Genomic DNA, 16,792 nt, shown 5'->3' with positions numbered 1-16,792 from the left:
TCTAGTATATTGCGTTGATCCGGGGTTAATTTAGGCAATGCAGCCTCAGATAAGAATTGAGCGTGAAATGTTTCCTGGGAGGGGATGGGACTATAGAGAGTAAAATCTGTGAAAATAAGACAAAATGTCCTTTGTTTGAGTGTACAGTAAGTTTTGCCCAGAGAAGGGTCTTTCAAGGCACAGATATAAAAGAGCACTTTTTCCAGGGTTTAGCTGCTAGGAACTTACCAGTCTTATTTCGCCATCTATAAAAAGAATGTTTAGTATAACCTAGATGCTGCTGTGCCTGTACAGTACGAAAGGAATCTAGTAACTTTTTATCTCTAAGGTAAGTTTCAAAATTTTGTTTGGAGTGAGAGTCCGTATATTGTTTAAAACTTTCAGACACGGCTGATTTAAGGGAATTGTATTTTAGAGTTTTATCAAGCCGCAGTTTAGAAACATAGTTGATGATGCTTTCCCACATGACTGCCTTTGAAGCCTCCCAGAACAAAACCAGGTTAGCCCAGTGATCTATGTTGTCATCCAGATAACAAGACCATGTGTGAGAAGTATTTTTTAAAGTCATCCGATTTGGAGAGAAAGTCTGTAAAATGCCAAAAGCGGTCAACACCACCTGTAGAATTGCAGAACAATTCCAGTGTAACTGGCGTGTGGTCTGAAATAATGGTCTTCCAGACTCACCATTTTCAATTGTGTAAGTAGAGAGTTGGCTAATAACAGATAATCAATCCTAAAGATTGAGCCATGTGCTCTAGAAAAGTGGGTGAAGGAGTTTGATTTAAAAGATGCCATCTCTCTAAATTCCTGCATAAAGTTCCAGAACGGGGAGGAAGCCCTAGAGGCAGGTGGTGATTTGTTCAGATTCGGGTCGTAAACTGTGTTGAAGTCCCTGCCCACCACCAAAGGAAATGAAGATCTGCTTGCCAGCAATTGTATCATAGAGCGCAAGAAGTCACCCGTAGCTATGTTTGGGGTGGACAGGTTTACTAAGGTATACTTGGAACCCTCAATGTCAACATCTACTATAATGTATCTACCTTCCGGGTCAGATATGGAATCTAGGATGTTGTATCTCAGATCTTTATGAAACAGAATTGCAACCCCCCTGGATTTGGATATATAGGAAGCTGTCAGACATTCAGCAATCCAAGGTGCACACAGGGTAGCATTATCCTGAGACCTCCAGTGAGTATCCTGTAGAAATGTAATTGCAGGATGCCATCTGCAAATATGTTAATACTTTTTTCCTCTTAATCTGGGTGTTTAACCCCCCAACGTTCCATGAATAAAATTAAATGTGTGCCTGAACTTGAGGCAAAGCTAAATTTTCATGGTTTGTCGCCATTGGATAGAGCTAACCGATAAAAATTATAATCTGGGGGAATTTGTAAATAGGGGACAGCCAGAGGGTCCTCACTAGTTGAATGTGCTTGAAATGCCAAAGGGACATGTCTTGATTCCTCCAAGTCCCCTACTCTTAATTTAACAGTTGAATTCTTATTTTTCATTGGTCAGAGCTATGCTGTAACTCATTATCTGTCAGCTGTCTCAACAGCTCCATAGTTTTCTTCTTTACCTCACTAACAGCGGGATGTACTAAAGCAAAAATGCGGTAAAACCCCCGAAAACGGGGGTTTTACCGCATTTTCATATTTACTAAGACCCTACCGCAGCGTTTTCGGCGTCCAGGGTTTCGCCATCTCTGGATGGCGAAACCCTATAGAAGCCTATGGGCTTCTTTTCGCCGACCGCCGCAACCCGCCGACACCGTCGACCCCCGCCGCAGACGCCGACCCCCCTTCCCCCTGGCTTACCTTCCTCCAGGCTGCCCTGGACCCGGAAGGTAGTGTCCTCCTCCCCCTAGCAACGCAGCCGGACGTCCTTCCGGCTGCAGGGGGGAGGAGGAGGTGCCGGGGGCAGCCTGCTGCTGCTTCCCGGCATCTAGCCAGTGTGGGGACCCCGGGGAGGTGACGGAGACCCCCCGCAGACCACCTAACAGGTATCGCGGGGGGCCTCCGTCACCGCATCGCGATGTTGATCGCATATGTTAGTACATATGCGATCAACATCGCTGCGGTAACCGGCGAGGGGCGGCGATGTATGTTAATACATCCCGCCCTAACTGATGCAAAACATTTGACTTTAGGGAACAGAAAAGTTGCATGGTGCTAGGGCTGGTGAGTATGGAGGGCATTCTAGCGCTGCAATCTGTTTCTTGGCCAAAAACTGCTTCACAGGGAGAGCTGGGTGCGTTGGTGCATTGTCCTGATGGAAGAGTAAACCATTTTACTTGCTTCTGATTCTGTGCCACAAAGTTTCTAGAACATTTTTGTAGTAATCTTGAGTCACTGGTATGCATTCTGGGACCAACTCTGAGAAAATAGGATTTTAATTATCTACCGGTAAATCCTTTTCTCTTACGTCCTAGGGCAGGTATTCCCAACCACGGTCCTCAAGGCACACCAACAGTGCAGGTTTTAGTGATATCCAGGCTTCAGCACACGTGACTTAATTAGTAGCTCAGTTGTTTTGATTTAACCATCTGTGCTGCAGCCTGGATATCACTAAAACGTGCACTGTTGGTGTGCCTTGAGGACCGTGGTTGGGAATGCCTGTCCTAGGGGATACTGGGGTTCCATTTAGTACCATGGGGAAGTACCAAAGCTCCCAAACCGGGGGGAGAGTGCGGAGGTTCCTGCAGAACTGATTGACTAAACTGAAGGTAGTCAGCGGCCAAAGGATCGAACTTGTAAAACTTAGCAAACGTGTTCGAACCTGATCAAGTAGCTGCCCGGCAGAGCTGTGAAGCCGAGACACCCCGGGCAGCCGCCCCAGGAGAACCCACCGACCTAGTCGAGTTTGCCTGAACAGATTTGGGAAGCGGCAAGCCTGCCGTGGAATAAGGATACTGGATAGTGAGCCTGATCCAGTGGGCAATGGACTGCTTTAAAGCAGGACACCCAATCTTATTGGGATCATAGAGAACGAACAGCGAGTCGGATTTCCTGTAACGAGCTGTCCTCTTTACATACACCTTCAAAGCCCTCACAACATCCAAAAACTTTGAAGTAGCAGAGGTGTCCATAACTGCCGGAACCACAATAGGTTGGTTGATGTGAAATGCAGACACCACCTTACGAAGGAATTCTTGACGAGTTCTGAGTTCAGCTCTGTCCTCATGGAAAATTAAGTAGGGGCTCTTGTGAGACAATGCCCCTAGCTCCGATACACATCTCGCTGAAGCCAAGACCAACAGTGTGACTGTCTTCCACGTAAGATATTTAACATCTACCTCCTGTAATGGTTCAACCAGGTCGATTGGAGGAACTGCAGCACCAAATTGAGATCCTAAGGTACCATAGCAGTCACAAAGGGAGGTTGGAGGTGCAGAACACCTTTCAAGAACATCTGGACCTCAGGAAGAGAAGCCAATTGTTTCTGAAAGAAAATGGACAAGGTCGAAATCTGGACTTTTATTGAGACTAGACGTAGGCCCACATCCACACCCGACTGCAGAAAAAGCAGGAAATGACCCAGATGAGATTCCACCGCAGAATATTTTCTGCTCTCACACCAAGAGACGTATTTCTTCCAAATACGGTGGTAATGTTTAGACGTTACCCCTTTCCTGGCTTGGATCATAGTCGGGACGATTTTGTCAGGGATGCCTCTCCTGGCAAGAAACAGCCGTTCAACTTCCATGCCGTCAAACATAGCCATGGTAAGTCTCGATAGAGGAACGGGCCCTCGCGAAGAGGTAAAGGCCACAGATCTTCAAGGATCATCTCCAGGAGGTCCGCATACCAGGCCCTTCTTGGCCAGTGCAGAGCAATGAGAATTGCTTGAACCTTTTCCCATTTTATTCTTTTCAGAATTCTTGGGATCGGCAGAAGTGGAGGGAACACGCACACCATCGGATATACCCATGGAGTCGTCAGAGCATTCACTGCCACTGCCTGTGAGAGTCTCTCGACCTGGAACAATACCACCTGAGCTTTTTGTTGAGTGAGAGGCCATCATGTCGATCTGTGGATATCCCCATTTATTTGTCATGCCCCTGAACAACTCCAGGTGAAGGCCCCACTCCCTCGGGTGCAGGTCGTGTCTGCTGAGGAAGTCTGCTTCCCAGTTGTCTACTCCTGGAATGAAGACAGACAACAACACCGCAGCGTGTTTTTCTGCCCGGAGAATTCTTGACATCTCTCTGACATTGCTGCTCTGCTTTTCGTTCCACCCTGTCGGTTTATGTACGTCACTGCCTTCACATTGTCCGACTAGACCTGAATGGCCCAATCTTGAAGATATGAGGCCTGCAGAAGGGCGTTGTATATAGCCCTGAGTTACAGAATGTTGATTGGAAATATGACTTCCTGACTTGACCATCTTCCTTGAAACTGCACCCCCTGGGTGACTGCTCCCCAACCTCTGAGGCATGCGTCCGTGGTTAGTAGAATCCAATTTTGAATCCCGACCATCGGCCCTCGACCAGGTGAGAAGTCTGTAGCCACCACAGAAGGGAGATCCTGGCCTTTGGCAACAGACGGATTCTCTGGTGCATGTGAAGATGTGATCCGGACTATTTGTCCAACAGATCGAGCTGGAAGGGTCGTGCATGAAACCTTCCGTACTGAAGAGGCTACCATTTTTCCCAGAAGGCAAATGCATAGGTGCACCGATATCTGGGTTGATTTCAGGACATCCCAAACCATAGACTGAATTACCAATGCCTTTTCCAACGGAAGAAAAACTTTCTGCGACTGTGTGTACAGTATCATTCCCAGAAATGGGAGCCTCCGAGTTGGCTCTAAGTGAGATTTCGGAAGATTCAGAATCCACCCTGGATCCAGGAGTAGTTGGGTTGTGAGGCAAATGCTGTTCAACAACCTCTCCCTGGACGGAGCCTTTATAAGAAGATCATCCAGGTACGGAATTATGTTCACTCCCTGCTTACGAAGGAGAAACATCATCACTGCTATCACCTTGGTGAACACCATCGGTGCCGTGGAGAGACCAAAAGGTAGGGCCTGGAACTGGTAGTGACAGCCCTGCAGTGCAAACCGTCGATAAGCCTGGTGAGGCGGCCAGATCGGAATGTGAAGGTACACATTCTTGATATCCAGAGACACTAGGAATTCCCCCCTTCTCCAAACCTGAGATCACCGCTCTCAGAGACTCCATCTTGAATTTGAACACTAGTAAGTACGGGTTCAATGATTTTAGATTCAGAGTCGACACTACCGAACCGTCCAGTTTCGGTACTACAAACAAGTTCGAATAATACCCCTTGTTTAGAAGATGAGGTGGAATAGGAACAATGACCTGTGTTTGTAGCAGTTTTTGAATGGCATCCTGTAAGGTTATACTTGCCTCTTGTGAAACTATTAAGCCTGATTTGAAGAATCTGTGAGGTGGGAGTTCCTGAAACTCCAGTCTGTAACCCTGGGAAATAAGATCTATGACCCAGGGATCCTGGCATGATGTTGTCCAGATGTGACTGTAATTTTTTAGACAGGCTCCACACCTGCCAGCTTTCCAGGCATCGTGGTCCATCGGCATGCTGAAGGTTTTGCGGAAGCAGAGCTGGAGCTCTGTTCCTGAGAACCAGCAGTTGCTAGTTTGTGTGGTTTACCTCTAGCACCTCTGTTGGCTGTAGAAGATCCTCTGGCTTTGTCCTTAAACTTGGCAGTCCGAAAGGACTGTAGAGTAGGTCCTGAGTATGTCTTACTAGTTGGGGGAGCTGCAGAAGGAAGATATGTGGACTTACCCGCAGTAGCTTTGGAGATCCATTTGTCTAGTTTGTCTCCAAATAAGGCCTCTCCTGTGAAGGGTATGCCTTTCCTGGAGTCTGCGTCAGCAGTCCACTGGCGTAACCATAAGCCCCTGCGTGCTGACACTGCCATAGCCGTGGTGCGTGCATTAAGCAAACCCACTTCTTTTATGGCTTCCACCATAACAAGTTTGCAGAGTCCTGTATATGTTGCAGGAGTAAAACAATCTCCCCCTTAGATAAGGAATCCAACCCCTCAATTAGGTTACCCTACCATCTAGCAATGACCTTAGTAATCCACGCACATGCTATAGTGGGTCTCTGGACCACCCCAGCAGCCGTGTACAAGGATTTGAGTGTAGTCTCAATCTTGCGATCAGCCGTGTCTTTCAGCACCAGGGACAGGCAACACTATTTTCCATCACAGCCTGGATACTGATGCATCCACTATCGGTGGATTTTCCCATTTTTTCCTATCCTCCGGAGGAAAAGATGAGATTAACCTTTTAGGGATCTGAAATTTCTTATCAGGATTAACCCACGGTTCTTCAAACAGGGTATTCAATTCCTTTGACACAGGAAAAGTGACTGAAGATTTCTTTTTTACATTAAAATAAGATTCCTCGCACTCCTCTGACACCTTATCAGGAATTTGCAGGACATCTCTGATAGCTTCTATAAGAGCCTCTATTCCTTGTGACAGAGCAGCGTACCCCCCTCTGAATCCCCCTCCCCCAAGTTGGACCCCCTCAGCGTCAGACTGCAGAATATTGGCCAGAGTTCGCTTTTGTGGACAAATGGCAGGGAACGGAGACGCTTGTTTGGGGACTAAGTCTCTGTTCATAATCTCATCCTCAAACTTAAGTATTGCGTCTCTTTCTCATGGCGGGACAATTTATTAGATATATTGGAAATCATTCCTTTAATGGAATGCAGGCACGCTGGTTCAGCCCCGTTAGCCTGAGAGGGTGCACTACACTGAGTAAATAGTAGTGAGCTTCCTGGGGAAGAGGAACACTCTGCTGTACATGATGAAACACACTCTTTGCCTGACATATTGTAAATGTGACAACACACACACACACACACAAAAGGTTAAAAACACAATTAACCCACAAAGAGCCCTTTCAGGAGACACAGATATTTTGTAACCCGCACACAGCGTTCTTATTGCTGCGACCCAAGCTTAGCTGGGTCGCAGACTACGTATACAGATTGGGGAATTTGTTTCAAAATGTCTGTACAAATTTGCTTTTGATTTTTTTCTGCTCAGCAGTGAGAAGCCTTGGAACCATCCTAGCACAAAGTTTGTTAGGCAAGTTTTGCACGAAGATTAACATGACATATTCTGTCAATGTTTACCATTTCTGCTATCATTCTGATGCAGACCCGGTTGATTCCAACTGTTTTATTCAATTTTTCCCCACACGCTTTCATGTGTTTTGGCTGTGCAAGGCCTTTAAGTTTTGTCTAAACTGAACTTGTCTATTGATGGGAATACTGTGACCCTACTGTGAAATAAAATAAAAAATCAGTTTAGTTATATGACCTGTCTAAAAGCACTCTAACGCCTAATGTTATAGTTACAGGTGGCACATTATTCCCATTAATATTAGTGGATATTTACCAAGCACACATGTACAAGGAGTGGTGACGTTATATTCCCCTGTTTCTGGCTGCCTCATTCACAGTAACATGGGTTCAATAATCTGAGGGATTCAGTAAATTCACAATGCTTGAAGTAAGATCAATGCAACTACTGTTTTCAAAATAGTAGGAGTGCTCAACATGGGGCCCTCCAGCTGGTATCCTTCATACACCTTGAAAAAGATACAACTTATGGTATTGAAAGCGTTGATTAGGAAGATACATGGGCAATGCTTGGACGGTATCCAGTGGACAGCTACAGAGGCTCCGGGGACGTCTGTCTTTAATACCAGCATTCGCTATGTCTGTCTACTTCTGTTTGGTAGATATGTCCACATGGTGAGAGTCCAAACCCTCTTTAACGTTTGATGTGGGGTTTTTTTAGTATGTAATAAAAGCTGTATTCCACTATCTGGAGTCTTCCATCCATATATGTTGGAGAACCAGTAACAAAGGTGACAGGAAGGAACAGTGGACTTGACATCAGGAAAGACATGGTCTCCCCCTCATGCAAATATTGTCTACTTTATTAGATGGAGAGACACAGCTCTTAGTAATAAAGAAGTATGGACATTTACATTGAGGACTGGTACCTATAAGGACTCTAACGCCTGTGAACCTAGTGGTGATAATCAAACTTGCACTTACAGGTCCTTATTGGTCCTCCCACTCATTTCAGCAACCATTTTAAAATTGATAACAGCAGCAGCTGCAGGTAAACAGAAGAGCAGCTCAACAGTAAGCTCGGGGGTACCTGCCAAGATCTGCTGAAGGGATGGAAGTCAGAACTAGGAAAAGGAAAGGTCATATGGATAGAAAATTACCCTGAAGACAACTACAGGTGTTATCAGACAGTACTACAATGTTAATATACACACACACACACACACACACCAAAAAAAAAAATAATTACTGGCACATCATCTAAGAGTTTCTCAGACTCTACTAAAAATTTGTTTTGAAGATCTATGAACTACTTATACACTTTAGCTTCTTGTGGTACAGGCCTACAACCCTGCCCAATAATTGTGCATTATAGAGGAAAACACTCCAGAATAATAACTCTTGACACATTAAATGTGTACGACAGATTGGGTAGTTAAAGCCTGTGGAAGGAATGCAGGACTCAAAACACTTTCTTCCTTTTATTTGCAATGTTATCTTACATTGAGACATGCCATTAAAGAAGACCTATTAAACATTCTTCGATCCATCACAAAGTGTTACATTAGGTTAAATAATGAACATACAGAAGTTTAAATGAGCAACCGCAGTTAGATCTTCAAACCATGAAACAGGACACTTGTGTACCCAAAAAATAGGTCTTGGAAAGTTGTTTTTTCCCCATATATGGCCAAGTAATGGATTTAGAAGAGTTGAAGTGTGAACAGATATCACGTAACAAATAGAACTGCATGCAAAAAATAAAACAGAAAATATGTAATCCTATACATTGGGTTACTACTAGCTAGGTTACAAATCAGTAACAATGTCTGGAGGCTGGCATTAAATTGCATAGCCAGATATATCTTCACTCTGCAGGGCTTTTTCCTAAGGGCACATTGTTAGTAGTCTGTTTAGCATGTAATGATGGTTACAGATCATTTTTTTTAAAGTACATTGAAATATATACAAAAACAGGACATTGCAGTATCAACTTCCAGGCTACATTACTAATACATACTGTAGGACCACGATGTAGATCAATTAAACCTAAATGAGACATACCACAATCCTCCCAAGTCAAGAGTTCAACATGTTCCTCCTTCCTATACATTTATACACCACCCTTTTCCCTGACTCTTCAATGATCAATGTATAGTATTAGAAATAAGCATAATAGCTTATAGACCAATGTGTGGATGTGGATTGCAAATTATTTGTATTAATGAATAGAATATGCCCAGGATACAGGAATATAGCTGTCAAAAAAGTTACCAATGGAAACTTGTCAACAGGTGCTAGAGCAGAAAGCTATAAAACCATGTTAGGTGGTGGAATATTGATTTAATTTACCCGTTATGTCAGCAGAGGACAATTAAATAAAAAAATCCCTCCAAGTCTTGAAACGTGCAGCAACCTTCAGGAACTGGCCAAGAATTTATTCCCGTGATAAAGAATGGAAGCTAGTATTATTGAACTAGGAAATAAATATATATGCACATTAAAAAACACACACAAGCACAAAAAATAAGCCTTTTTTTTTTTTAACATAGTGATGCACTGCATTCATTCATATTATGGCTGTAAAGATTTCATTCTGAACACCTGCAAGGTGGGGTGATGTTACCAAGACACAGTTACGTAAATAAAAGTTAATTTTTCCATATTAAATTCAGGACATGTGATAACTTAGCTTTGTATTGCATAACAATGCTTAAACTGTTTCCAGGATAATTGGTGGCATTTATCATGAATGTTTACTAGAATAATAGATATAGTTTATGATAGAGTTGCATTTGCCAAAGACATTTTCTCCAACAGAACATTAGATTATAAATTTGACTCCTTTACTTAATTTCTCTTCACCATACTACGTTTCATTTCCTAAACCACGATGCACTCCAGATTTGTCTATAGTGTAATAAAATCTGCATATTGTTTTCAGGTTGGCTTATTGCACCAAGCAGCAATATACTGTACACTGAATCTCACTTCCCTCTCCATTAAGTGACCTGGGTGCTGTGAAATGTCATGGGATTATGATAAAATGAGGGGAAGTTTATTGAGGCATTTTGCTAATTCGATAGACCTCAAGCTCCTCTTTTCCACTGAATTGAACAGTTGGGTGCTGCGGAAAGCGGACTGAATTCTCCAATTCTACCTCCCACAAACTTTCTGTAATAAGGCTTTTCAATCCCACAATGAGCAAAGTATCTGTACAATTCAGCCACGTACCGTTAACATGTTGCTTTAGAGAATACTATTATGTTCTGATTGCATATGAATTATATGCCGATACCACCACTAAAATGCGGAGATTTATGGTAGACTTACCATTGTTAAATCTCTTTCTGCGAGGTACACTGGATTCCACAGGGAATAACATCGGGGGTGTAGAGCTGGATCTTGTTCCGCGGCACCAACAGGCTAAAGCTTTGACTGTTCCCAGGATGCACTGCACTGCCTCCTCTATAGCCCCGCCTCCAGGCACTGGAGTTCAGTTTTCTTAACCAGTAGTCCAATGCAGTAACAGGTAAGAGATACGGTAGATGTTAGTCACATAGAACCACATTCTCACGACCAGAGAAGAGACTAGCAGCTAATGCCATACAAACCCAAAGAAGCTAAGTGTGCGCCAGTGTGGGCGCCCTGTGGAATCCAGTGTACGTCGCAGAAAGATTTAACAATGGTAAGTCCTTTTCTGCAGTGGGGTACAGTGAAATTCCACAGGGAATAACATCGGGATGTCCTAAAGCAGTTCCTCATGGGAGGGTACGCACTGTAGCGAGCACAAGAACCCAGCGTCCAAAGGAAGCATCCTGGAAGGCGGAATTATCAAAGGCATAGAACCTGATGAACGTATTTACTGAGGACCATGTAGCCGCCATGTTCTGCGGGCGCGCCACGGAGGGCTACCCAAGAAGGTCCAACCGACCGAGTAGAATAGGCCTTGACAGCAGCAGGATCTGGGAACCCAGCCTGCGCATAAGCTTGTGCAATCACCATTCTAATCCATCTTGCCAAGGTTTGCTTATTCGCAAGCCAACCACGTTTGTGAAAACCAAAAAGTACAAAAAGGGAATCTGACCTCCTGATAGAGGCCGTCCTTTCCACATAAATATGGAGAGCCCGTACCACGTCCAAAGATCTTTCTTTGGAGGACAAACCAGAAGAGATGAAGGCCGGAACCACAATCTCCTGGTTAAGGTGAAAAGCTGATACTGCCTTAGGTAAATAACCAGGGCGAGTTCGAAGAACTGCTCGGTCACGGTGAAAAATCATAAAGGGTGGACGACAGGACAAAGTGCCTAAGTCCGACACCCTTCTAGCAGAGGCAATAGCCAACAGAAACACGACCTTAAGCGTAAGGCATTTAAGGTCCACAGACTCAAGAGGTTCAAATGGAGACTCTTGCAGGGCATTTAAGACGACAGACAGATCCCATGGAGCCACAGGAGGGACATAGGGAGGCTGAACCCTTAGAACACCCTGAGTGAAAGTGCGAACGTCAGGAAGAGACGCAATTTTCCTCTGAAACCACACCGACAAGGCAGATATATGAACCTTGAGGGAGGCCAGACGAAGGCTCAAGTCTAGGCCTTGTTGTAGAAAAGCCAAAAGTCTGGAAGTTTTTAAAGTATATGCATCATAATTCTTAGCAGCACACCATGTGAAGAATTCCAGACCCTGTAATAAATCCAAGCTGAAGCTGGTTTACGGGCTTTCAACATAGTTTGAATGACCACCTCAGAGAATCCTTTTGCTCTCAGGAGTGATGCTTCAAGAGCCACGCCGTCAAAGCCAGTCTGGCCAGGTCTGGGTAGACACAAGGGCCCTGAACGAGGAAGTCTGGGCGTTGAGGAAGTAGAAGAGGACGCTCTATCGAGAGACCCTGCAGGTCTGAGAACCAATGCCGTCTGGGCCACGCTGGAGTGACTAGTAGTATTCCTCCTTCTTGCTTGAAGTTCCGTATTACCCTGGGCAGGAGTGACACTGGAGGAAACACATATGGCAGCCGAAAATTCCATGGAATTGCCAGTGCGTCCACGAACGCTGCTTGAGGATCCCTTGTCCTCGCTCTGAAGACCGGAACCTTGTGATTGTGTTGAGATGCCATCAGGTCTACACCTGGTAGGCCCCACTTGTCCACTAGGAGTTGAAAGACTTCTGGATTAAGACTCCACTCTCCAGTGTGCACGTCCTGACGACTGAGGAAGTCCTCTTCCCAGTTGAGGACTCCCGGAATGAACACTGCCGATATAGCTGGCAGATGGCGTTCCACCCATTGGAGGATTTTTGACACTTTCATCATTGCCATGTGGCTTTGAGTGCCGCCTTGATGATTTATGTATGCCACCATGGTGGCGTTGTCTGATTGTACTTGAACAGGCCTACTCTGTACCAGAGGCAGGCCCAGTGTCAACACATTGAACACTGTCCGCAATTCCAGAATGTTTATCGGGAGCAGATTCCTCCCTGGTCCACCGACCCTGGAGAAAGTGTTGCTCCAACACCGCGCCCCAACCTCGCAGACTGGCGTTCGTTGTCAGGAGGACCCAGTTGGAGATCTAGAAGGGACGGCCACTGCTCAACTGTTGGCCCTGTAGCCACCAGCTCAGTGACATACGAACCTCCGGAGTAAAGGAGATCATTTGAGACCTGATCTGGTGAGGCAGGCCGTCCCACTTGGAAAGATTAACCTCTGCAGAGGGCGGTAATGAAATTGAGCGTACTCTTCCATGTCAATGCCGACACCATGAGGCCTATTACTTGCATCGCCGAGTTTACTGACACTCTCTGGCGAGAGAGGAAGTATCTGATCCTGTCCTGAAGTTTCAGGACCTTCCCTGGAGACAAGAACAATCGTTGGTTGTGTGTGTCCAACAATGCCCCCAGTTGCACCATGCTCTGAGCAGGGACCAGCGAGTACATTTTCCAGTTGATGAGCCACCCGTGGGCTTGTAGGAATTGGACCATCATTTCCAGATGACTGAGGAGAACCTCTGGGGAGTTCGCCAGGATCAGCAAGTCGTCCAGATACAGCATGATCCTGGTGGCAGCGAAGGGCCGTCATGACTACCATGACCTTGGTGAAGATCCGAGGAGCCGTGGTCAGTCCGAAAGGCAAGGCCTGGAATTAATAATGTAGGTTGCCAATAGCCAACCGCAGATATTGCTGATGCGACATGGCAATAGGAATGTGCAGGTAAGCATCCTGTATGTCCAGGGATAACATATAGTCCTTGGGTTCCATGGCCAGTACAATAGAACGCAGAGTTTCCACACAGAAATTGGATACCCTCACAAATTTTTCAAAGATTTGAGGTTGAGTCTAGGCTGGGAGGACCCATTTGGTTTCGGGACTAGAAACAGGGTCGAATAGTAGCCCCTGCCTCTTTGAGACAGAGGTACCGGCACAATTACTCCAGTATCTAGGAGAGATTGTACAACCAAGTGTAAAGTCTGTGCTTTCAGCAGATCCGAAGGGATAACAGTCGTGCAGAATTGGTGAGGGGGACGTCTCTTGAAGGAGATCGCGTACCCGTTCGTGACAACTTCCCACACCCAAGCGTCTGAAGTGGTTTTTAACCAGGCCTGGGTGAACTGTAGTAGTTGGCCTCCCACCCTGGGGTCCCCCAGGGGGAGACCCGCCCCATCATGCTGCAGGCTTGTCCTGTTTGGAAGCAGGCTGACGAGTGGCCCAAGATTGCTTAGACTTAGTGGTTTTGAAAGTACGAGCCTGTCTCGGGTATGCCTGACCCTTTGCTTTACCTGGAGGTCGAAAGGAACGAAAAGTGGTACTCTTAGCCTTCGGAGCAGAAGGATTAGTACTTGGGAGAAATGCAGTCTTAGTTGTTGCCAAGTCCGTCACGCTCTTGTTCTGATCCTCTCCAAATAGTATGTCTCCCTTAAAAGGGAGAACCTCCAAGGTCTTTTTGGAGTCCAGGTCCACTTTCCAGGACCTTAACCACAAAATCCGGCGAGCCAGGATAGATGTAGTAGAAGCCTTCGCCGCCATTATGCCTGCATCAGAGGCCGCCTCCTGAATATAGTGAGAGGCTGTGGTAATATACGACAGATATGGTCTGGCAGTGTCAGAAAAATTTGGAAGTAGCTCATCCTCAATTGCCTGAACCCATGCTTCAATAGCTTTTGCAGCCCAAGAGGCTGCCATAATGGGTCTATGCACAGCACCAGTAAGTGAGTAAATAGACTTCAGGCATCCCTCCTAACGCTTAGCCGTCAGTTCCATCAGTGAGGTGACAGTGGTGATAGGCAGAGTAGAAGACACCACTAGACGGACGACATGGGAGTCCACCGGCGGTGGAGTTTCCTACTTGTTACTCAACTCCGCAGGGATAGGGTAACGAGCTAGCATCTTTTTGGACAGGAAAAATTGATGTATGTCAATTAAAAGGTCAGAATGCGTTAAAAGTACTTTAGCAACCTTCTGACGTTTAAACTTATCAGGTTTCTTAGACATAGCTGTGGGCTCAAGATCATCATCAATCTGGAGAATCAGCTTGATAGCCTCCACTAGGTCAGGAACATCAACTTGAGTTGTAGATTCCTCATCAGAAGCTACTGTATCAGTGTCTGACGGATCAGTATAATCCCCATCCTCATCGGAAGAATCATCCGAAATATTAGTGGATTGTGAGGAAGAAATGGCCCGTTTAGTTGACTCCTTGGCTCCAGCAGGGCGAGGGGTAGGTTTTCGTCTAACCAAAGACTGATTTAATTGTTGGAACTGGGTAGACAGGGCAGCCGCCCAGGGCGGGTTAAATACAGGGACAATATGTGGCTGCAATGGCACAGGAAGTCCCACAGGGGGCGTAAGCCTCATTACAAACGTCGTCAGCATATTTGAAAAAGCAGCCCAAGGTGGGTCTTGATTTGCCACAGGTGCTGCAGACTGACTGGAAGGTGCTGGGCACGCAGTACCTGAACACTCAGCTGAAACCTTTTCTTCAGTCAAATCCGTGGCGCCAGCACTGCATGATGCAGGAGCGTCTGCGGATTTACCGCCCTGTGTAGCAGACATTATTGGGAATGTAGCCTTAGGGCACAACAGTACAATATAGCCAAACACAATACCTGCAAAAAAACAAAAAAAAAAAAAACAAACAACCCCCCCCCCCCCCCCGTGTTATGTCATAGCAAATGCAAAGCACAAAACAGGATTTAAGCAGTGTGAGGTGACTGAAATACACAGTGAAAAATACAACACAGTATATCCTGTGGAACAGTATTTTAAATGAGACCCTGACGCACTTCGCCCCCCAGGGTACAGACTATAGTGATAGCAATACGTGTGATACACAAAATAGAACCCACACAGCAGCTATAGGCACACAGTCACAGGTACAATGCAGAAATTATTACATATACAGTTGTGCTCATAAGTTTACATACCCTAGCAGAATTTGTGATTTTCTGGCTATTTGTCAGAGAATATGAATGATAACTCACAAACTTTTCTTTCACTCATGGTTAGTGGTTGGGTGAAGGCATTTATTGTCAAACTGTGTTTACTATTTTTAAATCATATTGACAACAGAAACTGCCCAAATTACCCTGATCAAAAGTTTACATACCCTGGAGATTTATGGCCTGATAACATGCACACAAGTTGACACAAACGGGTTTGAATGGCTACTAAAGGTAACCATCCTCACCTGTGATCTGTCTGCTTGTAATCAGTGTGTGTGTATAAAAGGTTAGTGAGTTTCTGGACTCCTGAAAGACCCTTGCATCTTTCATCCAGTGCTGCACTGATGTGTCTGGATTCTGAGTCATGGGGAAAGCAAAAGAATGGTCAAAGGATCTGCGGGAAAAGGTAATTGAACTGTATAAAACAGGAAAGGGATATAAAAAGATATCCAAGCAATTGAGAATGCCAATCAGCAGTGTTCAAACTCTAATTAAGAAGTGGAAAATAAGGGATTCTGTGGAAACCAAATCACGGTCAGGTAGACCAACAAAAATTTCAGCCACAACTGCCAGGAAAATTGTTTGGGATGCAAAGAAAAATCCACAAATAACTTCAGCTGAAATACAGGACTCTCTGAAAAAAAGTGGTGTGGTTGTTTCAAGATGCACAATAAGGAGGCATTTGAAGAAAAATGGGCTGCATGGTCGAGTCGCCAGAAGAAAGCCATTACTACGCAAATGCCACAAAGCATCCCGCTTACAATACTCCAAACAACACAGAGACAAGTCTCAAAACTTCCGGAACAAAGTCATTTGGAGTGATGAGACCAAAATTGAACTTTTTGGCCACAACCATAAACATTACATTTGGAGAGGAGTCAACAAGGCCTATGATGAAAGGTACACCATTCCTACTGTGAAACACGGAGGTGGATCGTTGATGTTTTGGGGATGTGTGAGCTACAAAGGCACTGGAAACTTGGTCAAAACTGATGGCAAGATGAATGCAGCATGTTATCAGAAAATACTGGAGGAAAATTTGTACTTATCAGCCCGGAAACTGCGCATGGGACGTACTTGGACGTTCCAACATGACAATGATCCAAAACACAAGGCCAAGCCGACCTGTCATTGGCTACAGCAGAATAAAGTGAAGGTTCTGGAGTGGCCATCTGAGTCTCCTGACCTCAATATCACTGAGCCACTCTGGGGAGATCTCAAACGTGCAGTTCATGCAAGACAGCCCAAGAATTTACATGAACTGGAGGCTTTTTGCCA

The sequence above is a fragment of the Pseudophryne corroboree genome, chromosome 6 (assembly GCF_028390025.1).
Source record: "Pseudophryne corroboree isolate aPseCor3 chromosome 6, aPseCor3.hap2, whole genome shotgun sequence".
NCBI classification, from domain to species: Eukaryota; Metazoa; Chordata; class Amphibia; order Anura; family Myobatrachidae; genus Pseudophryne; species Pseudophryne corroboree.
Note: the sequence above shows the minus strand (reverse complement) of the source record.